Consider the following 14,870-nt stretch of genomic DNA (forward strand, 5'->3'; position numbering starts at 1 on the left):
AGGTTCTTTGTGGAACCAGACATGGTGCCTTAAAGAACTATTTTGTGAAGGTTCTTTGAGACACTTTTATAGGTTCTTTGAAAAACTCTTTATGGAAATGGTTCTTTAAAGAACCAGAAATGGTGCCTTAAAGAACCATTTTTTAAAGGTTCTTTGAGACACCTTTATAGGTTCTTTTTAGAACTCTTAAAGGAAATGGTTCTTTAAAGAACCCTGGTGTGAAAGGTTCTTTGGGGAAACAGAATTTGGTTCTTCTATGGCTTCACCCTGAATAAAAATGTCGGTTCCAGATGGCACACCTTCATTGTTCCGTGTGTGGTGGCGAAGGGAAAAGCATCTGTTACTGGTGGTTCTGGTCTGGGTGACATACAGCGGGGTGGACGCTCGATGAAACGGGCCTTGGGTCTTCCAGAATGTCCCAGTCACAGGGCCAACGTCACTGGGATCCCAGTCTCAGCTTCCAGGGGACCTTGGCCCACATTGCTTTGCCAGAGACGTGGACATAATGTCGTGGGGGGGGGGGGCGTGTGTGTGTGAAAAAACAAGAGAGCACAGAGACGCAATCTGCCAACAGGGTTGCACACTCAGCATCTGGCGTGACGGGCGATACCAGAGGTCGCTTCATTCATGGGTCCGTTGATTGCGACAGTTTGACCGGAGTATTAAATACCTCGCTGGCACTTTATAGGTAGGAGCCTCTTTGAAAACACAGCTCTGTGTGAAGTTTTGTCTTTAAAAAGAAGAAAAAAAAACTTTTAATCGCGATTAATCGCGATGAATGAATTTCAAAATGTGCGATTAATTAGTTAATTTTTTTAATCGATTGACAGCCCTAATACTAATATATTGGGATGTATCTGCATCAGCAGGGATGAGATAGAAGTCAATTTTCAGACCAAATATGACCAATTTACAACATAAATTATCCTTAAATTCCCAGTCAGACCTGATATACTATCGTGATGCATGGACATGTTGCTGAGTAACATGTGTACTGGACTTCTACTTTGGTAGATTTATAGGATTTTTATTGAGTATTTGTTGTATGCTACTTTTACTTTGGCATTATACCCTTGCATGACCTCAGGAGTTATGTGTTTGTTGTCTTTGTATTGCTGTTTGTTTACATGTGTCCTCCTGTACACGTGTAGTCCAAAAAAAAATCATTCTGAGTGTTTCTGAGTATTTCTTTGAAAGTCATATGAGTAAAAAGTTAAAATGTCTCACTTTTTTTCACCTAACTCCACATAGACCTCATTTGATAAACATGTAGGATTAAAAAAACTGGATTATGGATCATTTGAGTATTGCATATCATCCTGACACTGAATGCATTGGTCTGTCGTCTATTTTACATATTTGCTCATGCTAAAATGTTTAAACTTTTTAAAGTTTAAAAAAAACGTTTGTGTCAGATATTTGGGTGTTTATGTTGCTTGTGTGAAAGAATGTTTTAAGCTCTTTGCCAAAACCCTCCCAATTGGGATTATCCTCGTTCAACAAAGATGGAATACAGACATTTAATTTATAAACTGTATTTATTCTTCATTTCTATTATTATATCATTGTTTTAACCCTTGTGTTGCCTTCGGGTCATTTTGACCCGAATCAATATTACACCCTCCCCCCGCCTTTGGGTCATTTTGACCCGATTCAATGTTTCACCCTCCTGTTACCTTTATATTTACTAACATATTTTACCCTTTGGGTTCAATTTGACGCCAGCAATTAAAACCTCCAGAAAATTATTAGAATTAATATTGTTTTCCAAGTTTAAGTGTGAAGCACTTTATGTTTGTTTGTTGACTACCGAAAGAACACCGACATTAAACATTGAATGGGGTCAAATTAATCCTAAGGCGGGGGGAGGGTGTAATATTGATTCAGGTCAAAATGACCCGAAGGCAACACAAGGGTTAAGTGTATCCTTTGGAAACAATGTCGTGTGGTCAGAACGTGATGCACTGCACGGAGAGCAAGACAGGGGGAACACGTGGGTGACCCGAGGAGGGTCACGTGAGGTCGGCGTCATGCGTAGGCCTCCAAGCCACCTGCTGCTGCCGCCTCTGTATCTGACTGATCGATTACTCCGACACCATGAAATATTTTCACAATCCGTGCCCTTGTTCTTATCTTTTGTTTTGCCGCCGCTCGGCATGAACGTGTGTGTCGAGCATTTGTTTTGGAGGAAGAGCTCTTTTCCTTCTTCTTTTTTTTTTTTTTGGTCCTGCCGTCGCCATGGCAACCCCGCTGCTCTCTTTCCATTCGCTGAAACTATAGGTGTGTCAGGGGGTGTGTGTGCGTGTGCGTGCCGTCTTCTCGCCTCCAGCTGTCAGTCGTGACGTCACTTCCGGCGGGTGTGAAATCATGGCTCTGCTTTGTATGGACATGGCGGGGGGTTTATGACAGCGGCGGCGCTGCCGGGAGACAAACAAGGACGCCTTTTTTGTGTGTTTTTTCCACTCCGTCGGGGTCGGGGACTTCTCTCTCCTCTCTCCGTCCCGCACCGGAGCAAAGCGTCTCTACCCCAGCGTGACTCCCGAGGAGATGGCTCCCTCGGACAGGGCTGTCCATCGTAAGGTAGATTTCTTCATGTGGCTTCTTTTTTTCTTTTCTTTTCTTCAAGATATGCACCTTCCCTGCAGGAGCTGAGAGAATATGTGTGAGGGAATTTATATTGTTATCAATGCACTGAGATAAGAATATACACTTTTATTAATCCCCAAGGGGAAATTAGTTGATGATGAGATGAGATGTTCGCAGCCCAGAAACGGCGCATATTTCTCCACTTTATTTTTTATTTTTAGGAATGTGCCTGACACCATGCACACGACTGTCTACAAGGCTGTTGTTGTTGTCTTGAGATTTCAGTTTGCACGCCCATGCGCAGTTAAAGCGGCGCCTGCTCATCAACAGTGCGCAACGGATTGCTCGGTGCTCTTCACGGAGGCCTCCGGTCAGCATGGTGACAGTGACAACAATGTCCAAATGTCAACCGGTGCTCAAGTGTGATCCAAGCGAGCGCGAGTTTGTTTCCCGACGCGCTGGTGACGTCCGCGAGCTCCAACTGACGCACCGTGCGTGACGCCTGCATTGGCGCTGCTTGTGTGTAAATAGTGTGCACGAGTAGTGTTGGAAACGTGTTTTCTCGTTTTAAAAAAAACCAAGAAAAGTGTCGTTTTTGTGTGTATGTTTTGGACATTGTTTGCTTTAAAAAGAAAGAAATATATTTATTTTATTCATTTTAATTTATTTAACAAGGAAAAGCCTCCATTGAGGTTAAACAATCTCCTTTACAAGAGTTTCCTGGTCAAGACGAGCAGTAGGACATTAAACAAAGTGTCAGGCATACAACATAAAACAGGGACAGACAATAAAAAAAAGAAAAACAATGTTTTAGATGACAGCATGTTTAATGAACAGAAGGAATGACAGTTGACAGATTATGAGGGGAGAAGAACGGTGGACAAAGCAAACGTCCCCCAGACTTCAAGGGCATGGTGGCTTGAAATCCTGCCTCATATTTATTGGATGTGAGGCTGTATCGTGCTCGGTGTTTTGGCAGCAGGAAGGCTTGTAAAGTGTCAGAAGGACAAATGGGTGAAGCAGGAGTTAATGTGTAGCTGCAGGTGCTGTGAAGTATAAAATAACCCTGGAGTTTCTTTCTTTCTTTCTTTTCCTCCTGTGTGTGATCGTTTCGAGCTCACAGAACTGTCACAAGGACTCGGTCACATAATCATTCATTAAAGATTGCCTCACAAAGCTCGAGTTGTTCGACGGTGTGATTCAAGTTCGGCGCTGTGCAGAAACACATCCTCATATTCAGCATACTTTGTTTGTGTGATTGTGTCTGCATTAGAGAATTGACAACTGTCACAGTGTGTGTGTGTGTGTGTGTGTGTGTGTTTGTCTCAATACACTCCCTTGTTCTGTGGAAGGGACTTTTGAGCCACATCCTGCTGTACCTGTCCCGTTGTCCTTAGGAATGTAGATTTTATTTCCCTCACAAGTAACAATGTCTTGCTTCAGTTCAATAATTTGGTTTAAATCCTATTTATCAGATCGATCTCAGTTTGTATTTGTAAACGATGACGCCTCGATAACCACCAACGTTAATCACGGAGTTCCACAAGGTGTTGTGTGCTTTATTTATAATTTATTTACTTTATACATGCTTCCTTTGGGCAATATTCCATAAACTTTCATAAAACTTTTCATTGTTATGCAGATGACACTAACTATATTTATCGATAAACCCAGAGGAAGGCAACCAACCTTGTAAATTCAGCAAAAACATAAAAACATGAATGATGGATGACTTCTTGATGTTAAACTCAGAAACTAGAAAATAAACCTAAGTACCTCGCCCTGCAATTATCTGGTGATGTGATGTTTGACTGGTGATGGCATTGCCCTGTATCCAACACCACTGTAAAGAATCTTTGCGTCTTTTTGATCGGGCTTGTCCTTTCGGAAAGTAAAGCAAATCCCAAAGGAAAGCAAATCTTCTTCATCTTTCTTTCAAAATCAGGCAATATTTCAAAATCAAAAACATCTTGTCTCAAAAGATACAGAAAAATTGGTTCTTCGTTACTTGCTGCTTACTATTTTAGCAGCAAAATCTTATTACTCTGTCCTCATAAAAGCCTTCCTAGGTCCCCAGTTGATACCGCCACTAAAAAAAAGTTCACAGAAAAAGAGAAGAAAGAGATCACATCACTCCTGTGGCTCCCACTAAAATCACAAATCAAGAATCACTTTAAAATCTTTTAATTTCTCTTTTGATACAATGCTCCATGATGGTGATGCTCTTGCATATCTTATTATTGCTATACTAGATATTGCCCCCACTTCAACTAGTACACTAAGTTCTAGTAGGTTAAAAGAGTAGAGAAAAGTAGAATGGGAGCCAGAGCCTTTCTTTATTTATCCTCTTTTTGGAACCACCAGCAGTCACCCGTCAGGACCGCACAAGAGTAGTAGATGAGAAGAGCTTGACAGAGTTTATAGTTAGGAGCTTTGAGGTAGTTAGGGCTGAATCAGGTTGATATTGGTCCATTGCCTGCTTATAGCTGCTATAGCTGCTTTGGACGACGCTTTCTATCTCCTTACCTTTCTCTCTTTTTTTCTCCCTTTCTCCCTCAATTTCATCTCTCCATCTGCTTTCTCTATCTGTACTTGCCTTACTTTTTCTCCTTTTCGCCATGGGGTCTATGGACCCTATGATCATGGGGCCATATGATATCTGCCTGGATGGAATCCCTGGGTGCTCCCTGATTCGCACTGTCCTGTTGACTGTCCTGTTGAGACTCCGCCCCCTCCTCTCCCTGATGTCCATCTGATGGATGGATCGTGGAGACTATGCCTCTATGATATCGTGGAACTATATGTCATATTCATTGAATGTGTATGAACTCTCTGTATTTAACTCTGTACACATTACATCTATTGCATCTGTCCATCCTAGATCTATCTCCTCCTCTGGATCCTCCTGTGAGGTTCCCCTCCTTTTTCTCCCTTTTTTTCCCTGAAGGGTTATTTTCTGTTTTTTCCTGAGGTTTTTAGTGTCCGATGATGGGGTTTGTCTGTATTGTACATAACGTAAAGACAATATTTAAAAATTTGTTTTGACAAAATTTGAATTGAATTCAGTTTACTCTTTGACCAATTATTTGTTTTAGGTTTAAAGACCTATAATGGGTTGACATAAATTCAAAAGTTAAAAATCTTGACAGTGTTTTTGTTTCTGTCGTTGCTTTGATTGTAAGCCGACTTTATGACTGACTGGATACCTCAGTGACTGCTGACTGCATGTGGTGGCTGGAGGATTCTCCGATGCCGATATATATATATTGGATATCGGGCAGATACTGACTCAAATAGCTTGATTCAACTCAACTCGTCGAACTATAGAATGTAATTTCCTTTATTCCAGTTTTGAAAAATGTAGTACTAAAGACTTGAACTGTAATTTACCTTAATTTTGAAGATTTATTTTACTGGTTGCTGGTCTACGATTTCCATGACGACCAATGAGATGAGGCGTTGCCAAGCAACAGTAAGCCTTCTAATCCTGCAGGAGGCTAGCGTCGACTAACGTATAGACCTTTTTCGACTGATATTTCCTCTCCAGTTCTCGTCAAAGAGTATAGACGACGTGTTGCCGGCGTCTCCCGAACCTGTTCCTCATCCAGACTCGTTCAGCCTGTTGCTTTTGTTGTTTCCTCAATGCAAAGCATTACTGCAGAGAGTCGGTCTCCGTTGAGCTCACGCCTGCTTACCCACGAGATCACATGAGATGGATCATGTTATAGGCGGCGCGATGACCGTAATAATATCCCGTAGTGTGTGTGTGTGCGATTATTGTCAAATCTTGTAACGAGTGCTTGTTTGAGATTATCAATCCGTTGCGTCTACCTAGAAATCCATTAATAATCGCGTCATGTTTGACACGGCCTCAAAGTGACAGCGCTCATTTGTTTGGACTTTTTCCTTCTTGGAATGAAGAACAAATCCCATCATGGGCAAAACGGGTTGCAAGAGATATGAACAAAATCTGCATATCAAACCCTAATCCAACGATAGATGAACACTTTTTGGTGGTACGTTCCTTCTGTGGTTTCTTTATTCCCCGCAGATTTCGCACTGTGTGGAAGAGGAGGATCTGCATCTCACTTCCTCGGTCTGCGGAGCTTTCGTTACACTCTTTTCCGAAGGTGTGGTCAGTCTTACAGTGCTTGTAATTCATCCTCAAACTTCCCTGTGTAATCAGAGGGACACAATGCATTTACGATACCCTTATCTCTCATGCACAATGCAGGACTGACTAACCAAACTGTCTGAACTGCCCATTCTCAAACAAGTGTTTGTATTTATCGAGGTTAGCCTTAACAGAACGTTCCCTGCCGGGTGTTTTCATGCTGGCTTTTATTGGCGCTCTGACAGATTAGTCTGCACGAACCTGAGACCTGTAATCAGCTTTTGCCAGGTTTCATTCGCAGCCTGGAGTGACAGTCTAAACAACAAAGGAGTGAAAAGCAGAGTTTTTCCTCCTCTCCCCTACGCTCCTCCAACCGGACTTTCAGGTTCTGTTCTCAAGGGCACGGTCTCAAGAAGCAATCATCATTAGTCTCTGCTTTGGGTCCTCAAAGAAACATATTGTATGTTTAGCAACAAGAATGTAGCTCCACTGGCCTATACTTTCTGAATCCCTGCCTCCAAAGAGCCAAAGAGCAGTGGAAACATATCAGTAGTGGCCTTTGTGTATCAGAGACAACACTGCCTTGGGTCTTAGCATCCAGCATTGGTCCTCTGTGTACATCGAACATAGTTTCAAGGAGTTACGATTGCAGATCTTCTCTAAGTTCATTGGCGAAGATCAATGGTACCGCTGCCTTGTTTTTGGCTCTTCAGGTTTAAGAGCGCTTCTGGTATTTCTCATCCGTCAGAGCCCCAAAGAAATCTGTATACAAACCTGTAACCAGGGGTCTTCCAAGCACATTTAAACAAAAAGGTGTTGAGAGCAGCTCCAGATGTCTACACTCGAAAAACCGGACTGCCAACATACGGCACGCTATGCGTACTGGGTACAAGTGTTAGGCCGTCTCCTTGACGAAATCCATGGCGGTGTACTCGGTTAAACTCTGACGGAGTCGGAGAAAAGGTGTGAAGGGAGGGAGGGAGGTGTTCCAGACACTGCTCGAGGAACCAAGGAGCATTTAGTTTGATGGATCTTTACATGTGGTACAGTTTTCTGCACAGTCATCGGGGCGGAGGATAAAACGGTTGCCACTGCGCTGACGTTCTGCCGTTGCGATATCCCCCGGCTGACCAGTGTTTCGGCGTCTTCAAACTCCCGAATGTGTCGTTTACCCCGCACTCGCCTGGACGCACCCTCTTCGTCGGCACCATGTATTATGAAGCATAGGGGTAATGTTTACTCTCTGCAAATGTAAATGGCAAGAATTAATGTATGTTGCATGAGAGTGACTGTATGTTCGTATTATTGATTGACGAGGCCGGTTGAATTCCGTGAAGTGACTGACAATAATAAGGGACTTTTATTGTGAAAGTGACTTTAATGCGGACAATAACAAGACGGGACTCTTATTGTGAAAATACTTTAGCGACTTGACCGGAAGTGACGTTTTGACCGGGGCCAGGGACTGAGTATGAAACTCCGGGGATTAGAGAAATCGGGGCTCTTCTTAAGGTATCCTCTAGTCTAGGCCGCAAGGCTGAGGGGTCGGAGGAGCCGGGAGCCGAGGAAGAGCGCCTTGAATGTTTGTTTTACCCTTCCTGCCATTAAATGTTGATAACTTAATTCACGGGCGTCCGGAAGCCTGTTTTCCATCATCTGCGAAGTGCCCAGTTTCAGAACTACTTTACAAGTCCCTCCAGCCTGACTGACAGAAAGCAGCTCTGGACTGGAGATTGACTGGGCACTTGGTGGTTTATGTACACCGGATTTGCATGTCGAACCCCCGGCGACAAAGGACCGGAGGGATTGACGGGTTCCTTTGGAGAAATGTCTTCCTCGCCCACAACCTGTTTGTCTCCCCCGCCCCGCCCCCCTCTACCAGTCCTGTGTCGTATATCTTCCAGTTTGTCTCAGACCCATTGTGGGAAGATTAACTTGCAGTTGAGGCAATGTGGTCTGGTCCTCATCCGCGTCAGCCTGTAGAAATCCTCATCAATGAGCTCTCCCTGGTCTTATCTACTCTCCGCATTCCAACTGGCCCACACTCTCTTCCAGCTCCACTCCCGAGCTCCGACACGTAAACACCATTGGGTTTAGCCTCATTCTACTCATTGCCTTTTTTCCGTGCTCGTCTGATCTTGTGTGTTTTTCGTGTCGCAGAGGTTCTTGGACAACTCGCATTGGAAATTGACAGCGCTTATTAACGTGACGGGGCATGGACGTTTAGGGGGGAGATTAGTCCGAGACGCGACATAAGCATACCGCGTTGGCTTCGTAGCGTACGAGGGTGTTTTAGTGACGTGTCGGTTGCATTTTACGAGCGTCGGCACAAGTCGGTCCTTCGAAAAAAAACGACGTCGTTTGCAAGTTTTTGCTGATTTGCAGCTTCCGCTCACTTGCTGCATGTCGGGAGCCAGACGAAATGTCTGTTGTTTTTCGGTCATGCTCCCGTGATCCCGCTACAGGAGCCAATTGGTTTTGTTCCGCCACCAGGCCCGTGTGCTCCAATGCCTCGCCACAAATACGTCGGCTGGTTTGGCAGCCAGGAAGGGGGGAACTCAGGACTCCAGTATCATGCTGGAAAATGTAATCGGATACACACCCAGCTGTCTGAGCAGCTTCCAGCGCCGTGCTGTTCTCATCACAGTTTGAGTGATTTCTGCACTCTGGCACTCCCCGTGAGGTTTTATTTTGTCGGTAACGCAGTGACTCCCTTTACACATATTTCGGAAAGATTGTCGTGGGAAAAGATGAAGGCAGCTTAGGAGGAGGATGAAGACTGCAATTTCTTCGGCCTTATTAAAGCAGTGCAACGAGTGTATTATCGTTACGATCATTTGTTAATACAGTCAAATGCCCATCATAAGTTGGCGGATTTTCAAAATAAAATCTTTTTCTTTGTCTGCCCAACGCCAAATATATTCAATCTGCTGCAGTCAGCAAAACATATGCACATGACTCATCATCTAGTGTAATATTTCTCACATCGTTATTCCTGTACAGCGTCTGGCGTCAGGCCACGCATTTTAAAAAGGCCCTGAAATGTTGAAACGCGTGCACTGTCCACAGCACGTTACGTTGTATATATATCTCTTGGCAGTGCTGCGCTCAAGGTGTTCAGTCAGAGCGCGTCTGCCATTTGTTCAGCTGTAAATACATCGAACTCGGTGGGGAAGAACGCTAAGCTGGAGCTACACTGCAGGTCAAGGTCTCGCAACAGCTGTGTGGTTTCTCCATATGACCTCACTGTCGCTGACACTTCAGACTCGTTTCAAATTAGAAAACACAGACTAAAGTCTTATTAACAACAACCAGTATAGCATGACCACCAATCCCGTGGCTTTCCCAGACATACTGTAGATGTCCCATGTAATTCGATGTTCTGTAAATTACAATTTACAACCGTATTGCCCTTTAGTGATTCACAGGTTATTGGAGTATTGGTTATTGTATAAAAATGCTTAATGGGTCAGCCAACAGGAACACATGCCTCGTCCCTGGCAGCCAACAAAACACTCGGAGGTAATGGCAGACGGTCAAATTAAACATACTTTTAAATAGGGCTGTCAGCGTTAACGCGTTAATCTATGCGATACGCGTTAAATTTTTTTTTTTTTTTAAAAAACAATCATTTCTCCGCGAAAATAAGGATCAGAAATCAGTTTAACTCGTGGATGAATCCTTCAACGTGATTGGTCAAACCAATGAACACCAAGTAAATCACAAAGGACCTCCCACCTCACAGGTAAGGCTCATTTAGCAGCCTGTCAGTCAGAGAACCAGAGGACACGGCGCTAGGACAATGAGGCTCATTTCAGAGCTGAGATTGTTCTGGAATGTTTGATGTATAACACGTGGGGGTGTGTCACATGCAAAAGACTTTAAACGGTGAATTTAATTTATTTTGTCAGAGGGTTAACGTGACATATGTGAATGTCAGTCAGTTACCAAGGCCACTGGTTCTGCTGCTGTTCAGTGTTAAAGATTACAGGACCAATGGGGTCTCAATATACTACTTTTTTTTTACTAATCTGATGTTTCACTGAAGAAACAATTTATCATCCACGATATTAAATATTCACCCTCCTGTTACCTTTATATTTACTAACATATTTTAAATTAAAACCTCCAGAAAATTATTAGAATTAATATTGTTTTCCAAGTTTAGAGGCACTTTATGTTTGTTTGTTGACTACCGAAGAACACCAACATTAAACATTGAATGGGGTCAAATTAACCCGAGGCGGCAGGAGGGGTGTGATTGATTCAATTCACCATAAAAAAGCAACAAAAAGGGTAAAAAATTAATTTATTTTGTAAATGTATAAAATGAGCCCAGCCTCCAGAGGGTTAACTTATCAAGGCCACTGGTTCTGCTGTGTTCAATGTTAAAGATGACAGGACCAATGGGGTCTCAATATATATATTTTTTACTAATCTGATGTTTCACTGAAGAAACAATTTATCATCCACGATATTAAATACTTTGAAAACACAGCTCTGTGTGAAGTTTTGTCTTTAAAAAGAATGAACATTAATTAGTTAATTTTTTTTAATCGATTGACAGCCCTACTTTTAAAGTATTTAAAGAAAGTCCAGTGTTTATAAATATTTCACTCGCTCAAATAAAATCATGTGTCAATGATTTTTTAATTTTTTAAAAATGTTTTTGCTTCACAAAGTTTTTGTTCAAATGGAGAATGTCAACATACATTTCCATGTGCTCGTTAAGAGTCCACTACACACGGGCACACTATCCATCCCGTGATGATGTGCTATAATCAGCCATGTTTTCTATTCGGATTATAAGGGCTCTGTCTTGTCGGCGTGTGCAAATATTTAATTATTTTTGACAATGAACACGCTGTCAATGCAGAGGTCAGAGTCCACCGGGCGTTATGCAACCTACTGTTTATTTCTCAACCCGACGCAGCATGGCTGTTTAATATGCTCACAGCCAAAGAGAGCGCTCATCTTGAGTAACACTTCACAAGTCATGTCCATTTAGAAAATGGAGTAATTGGGAAAACATGCAATTATCTTCCTTGAGTGGACTAAGATTACTCTAATAGTAAAAAAAAATGTAAAAAATTAAAAAGAAAAGAATAATGACATTGAGTAAAATAATATCCCGTTCCAAGGAGCCATTGTTTCCGTCCCTTTCCATATGATGTGATCTATTCGCAGACCCAGAAACTTGAGTTGTGTAATCCTTAAGATCAAGTCTGCCTGATTTTTCTAGCTCTAGATTGCCCTTAGGGGCTAATATTGTGCAGAAGTATATAAATCAATCTGCTCTTAACCCTTGTGTTGCCTTCGGGTCCATTTGACCCGATTCAATGTTTCACCCTCTTGTCGCCTTCGGGTCAATATGACCCGATTCAATGTTTAACCCTCCTGTTACCTTTATATTTACGAACATATTTTACCCTTTAGGTCAATATGACCCCAGCTATTAAAATCTCCAGAAAATTATTAGAATTAATATTGTTTTCCAAGTTTAAGTGTGAGGTACTTTGTTTGTTTGTTGACTCCCGAAAGAACACCGACATTGAATCGGGTCAAATTGACCCGAAGGCGACAGGAGGGTTAAATATTGAATCGGGTCAAAATGACCCGAAGGCAACACAAGGGTTAAACTGCATTACCTCATAACAATAATGTACATTGCCAAAGCCAAAACAGGCTTAATGCCAGTGGTGATGCAACTCATACACGTTTGCTGATATATTCATAACGGACACAAATGAGTGGAAACCAGTGGGTGTCTGGAAAGAAGAGAGTATTTCCAAACATGTGAAACTTTGAAGCGTGCATTTAAAATCAGCTTTAACAATGTAAAGTATTTATGACTCAGGAACTCTCCTTTGCAAACATTAGTTTGAACCCTCCCAAGTCTAAAAATGTCCGACATTATTTGCCGTGTGCTGTCACGGACCCCGAATTGACAAGGTTAGTGAACTGAACGCGTAACGATTGATCCGTCACACGGCTCATCTGTCGCAGACCACATCTAAAGTCCAATGTCAATCACTTCGCCTGTACTTTGGTCAATCTCCATAATGATAAGAGGGCGCCGGCCAGCGTATCAGCCGCTGAGTGATAAGGGTTCAGTTGGGTGTTTACAATGCGGGCACGGTCCAGACTGAGCTCATAGACTGAACTCTTCAAACGAATGGACAGGCGTAGCTGGCGGATCGGCCCCATCAGACCATACTCCGGCTCTAAGACCACCGTTATGCCCCCTGGAGCCCTTCTTCTGACAGGCCTGTTGGCACTCAGACCACGGGATGGGTGGATTAAACATTAACGCGTGGTCTGCCCTCCTCCTCTCTCTCTCACACACTGAACGATCATACAAACTCATGGAAAGAGCTCGATGTCCGATTGTCGGTGACCAAAATTGCATGGAAGACTTCGAGTTTTTGGATGAGGAAGGTAGGGCACGAGTGTTTTGCTTCCTTAAGTTGCTATATTTGCAACATTCTACATGTCGGCAGTCTTTGCGGGGGAAAACACATTTTATAGACTTGTAGCAATACTGCAGACAACTATCTTAAATGTGTTTTTCTTCTATCTGTGCTCATTGCCAAAGTATGTTCCACTCGGAAGGACTGCAATGTTTTTCTTCAGTCATGTTCTTTTTCTCCACGCCTTGGCGGGACAAGCCCGTACACACCTCTCGGTGCTGGCCCGTCTGGCAGCTTCGTCTGTGTTTGCTTGTCGTCGCTCTCTTTGCCCTTTGTTGTCCTCTGCCGATGATGGATTTGGAAAACCTAGAGCTTATTGGATACCCCAGAGACGATGGTTGGCCGTGGAGGCCGTGTGTGTCCGGCCGTAGAGATGCCACGGGATCAGATGACTCATAAGCGAGGCTGCCGGCTTCAACAGTGCAAGTTATTTACACGTCCTTCCCCCGTGAAGAGCTCAGAAGGCTGTGTTGACTGACTTGATTGCTGCTCCAAGTGTTGCGGGCTGTCGACACGCCTGAGTCTCATTCATGGGTCTTCTCCGCAATGCATGAGCATAAGGTGGGAGGGGCTTGGTGGACGTGCTAAGCAACTGTGCAGAAATCCATCGGACAGTCTGGATTTTTTTTATGCTCCTGTGATCACTGGTCCAGACTTGCCAACATGCGATTCTGCAACGGTAGTAGTCTGTAGCGGTCTTTGCCTTCTGCCCGCCCTCTGCCACTGATTTCAAAGCCTGTGCGTCGGCATTGCCGTGGCATCGCCATGGCGACATCGTGGCCCTTGTTTCGTGGTCTTTTGGCACTGTAACCCCCCCCCCCCCCGCCACCTTCTCTCCTGCCCTCTTTGGACCCTACCTCCAACCCTCGCCCACACAGACCATGGTCATGAGTTCAGGAAAAGGACTTCTGCATGTATTTTATTTCAAAGAAAAATCAGGCATACTAAAAAACTGAGTTTTTTCACAGTCTAAGTCCAAATGTGTCCCATTTTACACCTTGATAATACTTTCACCGCGTTAGAGAGCAATGAAGGTTAGTCAAGCTGTAGCCAAGAAGCTTCTTTATGTTCCCCTCCAAGCAATACGATGATGAGACGGTGCCGAGTGAAGTGTATGAAACAGGATGTCCTCTGAAGGAAGACCTGAGGGTCAGGGGCTCGTGGTTGAATGCTAAAGAGGTCTGCTTTATCCGAGCTGAGCTAACACTGACTCCATTCAAGACTTCCAAGTGTATTGAAGAGTGAGTTGCTCAGTAAGGCGGCCCACTCGCATGCCAGGTTTCTATTCTGTGAAGTGGGAATCTTCAGCTCCTTAATGATTCCATTCAGCTTAGTTCCTGTGGGCTGTTGTTCTTGATGTTAAAAAAAATTGCGTTGCATCCTGGACCATTTTATTAAACCTGAAAATGTTGACCGTTTCACACAAAATGCTGCCATGTTTATCGCTTACTGTATTGTGTTTCCTAATGGCTTCTGAACTAAAACATTGGGATGTCGGAGTTAATAAAATCCCAGACCTCCATGTGGCAGAGCAGGCATGTCACCTTAAGTTCGCTTTGTATGATCACCTCTGCCGTAAATGAACTGCACTTGCATTACTTTTTGACAGTCAGAGTTCTCTTAGAAAATGTGCTCTAAAGATTGGCTTGCATCTCATCGATATCCATCCATGTTATAGGCTACATAATAATAATAATAAT

The 14,870-nt window shown here is 43.4% G+C and overlaps 1 protein-coding gene across 4 annotated transcripts in view; it reads left to right on the forward strand.

Annotated features, from left to right (window-relative positions):
- Positions 1–2,395: 2,395 nt before the first annotated feature.
- Positions 2,396–14,870, forward strand: part of pparab (peroxisome proliferator-activated receptor alpha b) — a 34,303-nt gene continuing 21,828 nt past the window's right edge. The window contains exons 1-2 of one of the 4 annotated variants that reach the window (XM_056416508.1): positions 2,396–2,580; positions 6,638–6,716. The gene's annotated coding sequence lies outside the window, so the exon portion shown is untranslated. Of the gene's footprint in view, positions 2,581–6,637; positions 6,722–12,797; positions 13,139–14,870 lie in introns of those variants that run through there. The other 3 variants (XM_056416507.1, XM_056416509.1, XM_056416506.1) reach the window with 3 other exon arrangements.

The sequence above is a fragment of the Pseudoliparis swirei genome, chromosome 6, assembly GCF_029220125.1.
Source record: "Pseudoliparis swirei isolate HS2019 ecotype Mariana Trench chromosome 6, NWPU_hadal_v1, whole genome shotgun sequence".
Taxonomy (NCBI): Eukaryota; Metazoa; Chordata; class Actinopteri; order Perciformes; family Liparidae; genus Pseudoliparis; species Pseudoliparis swirei.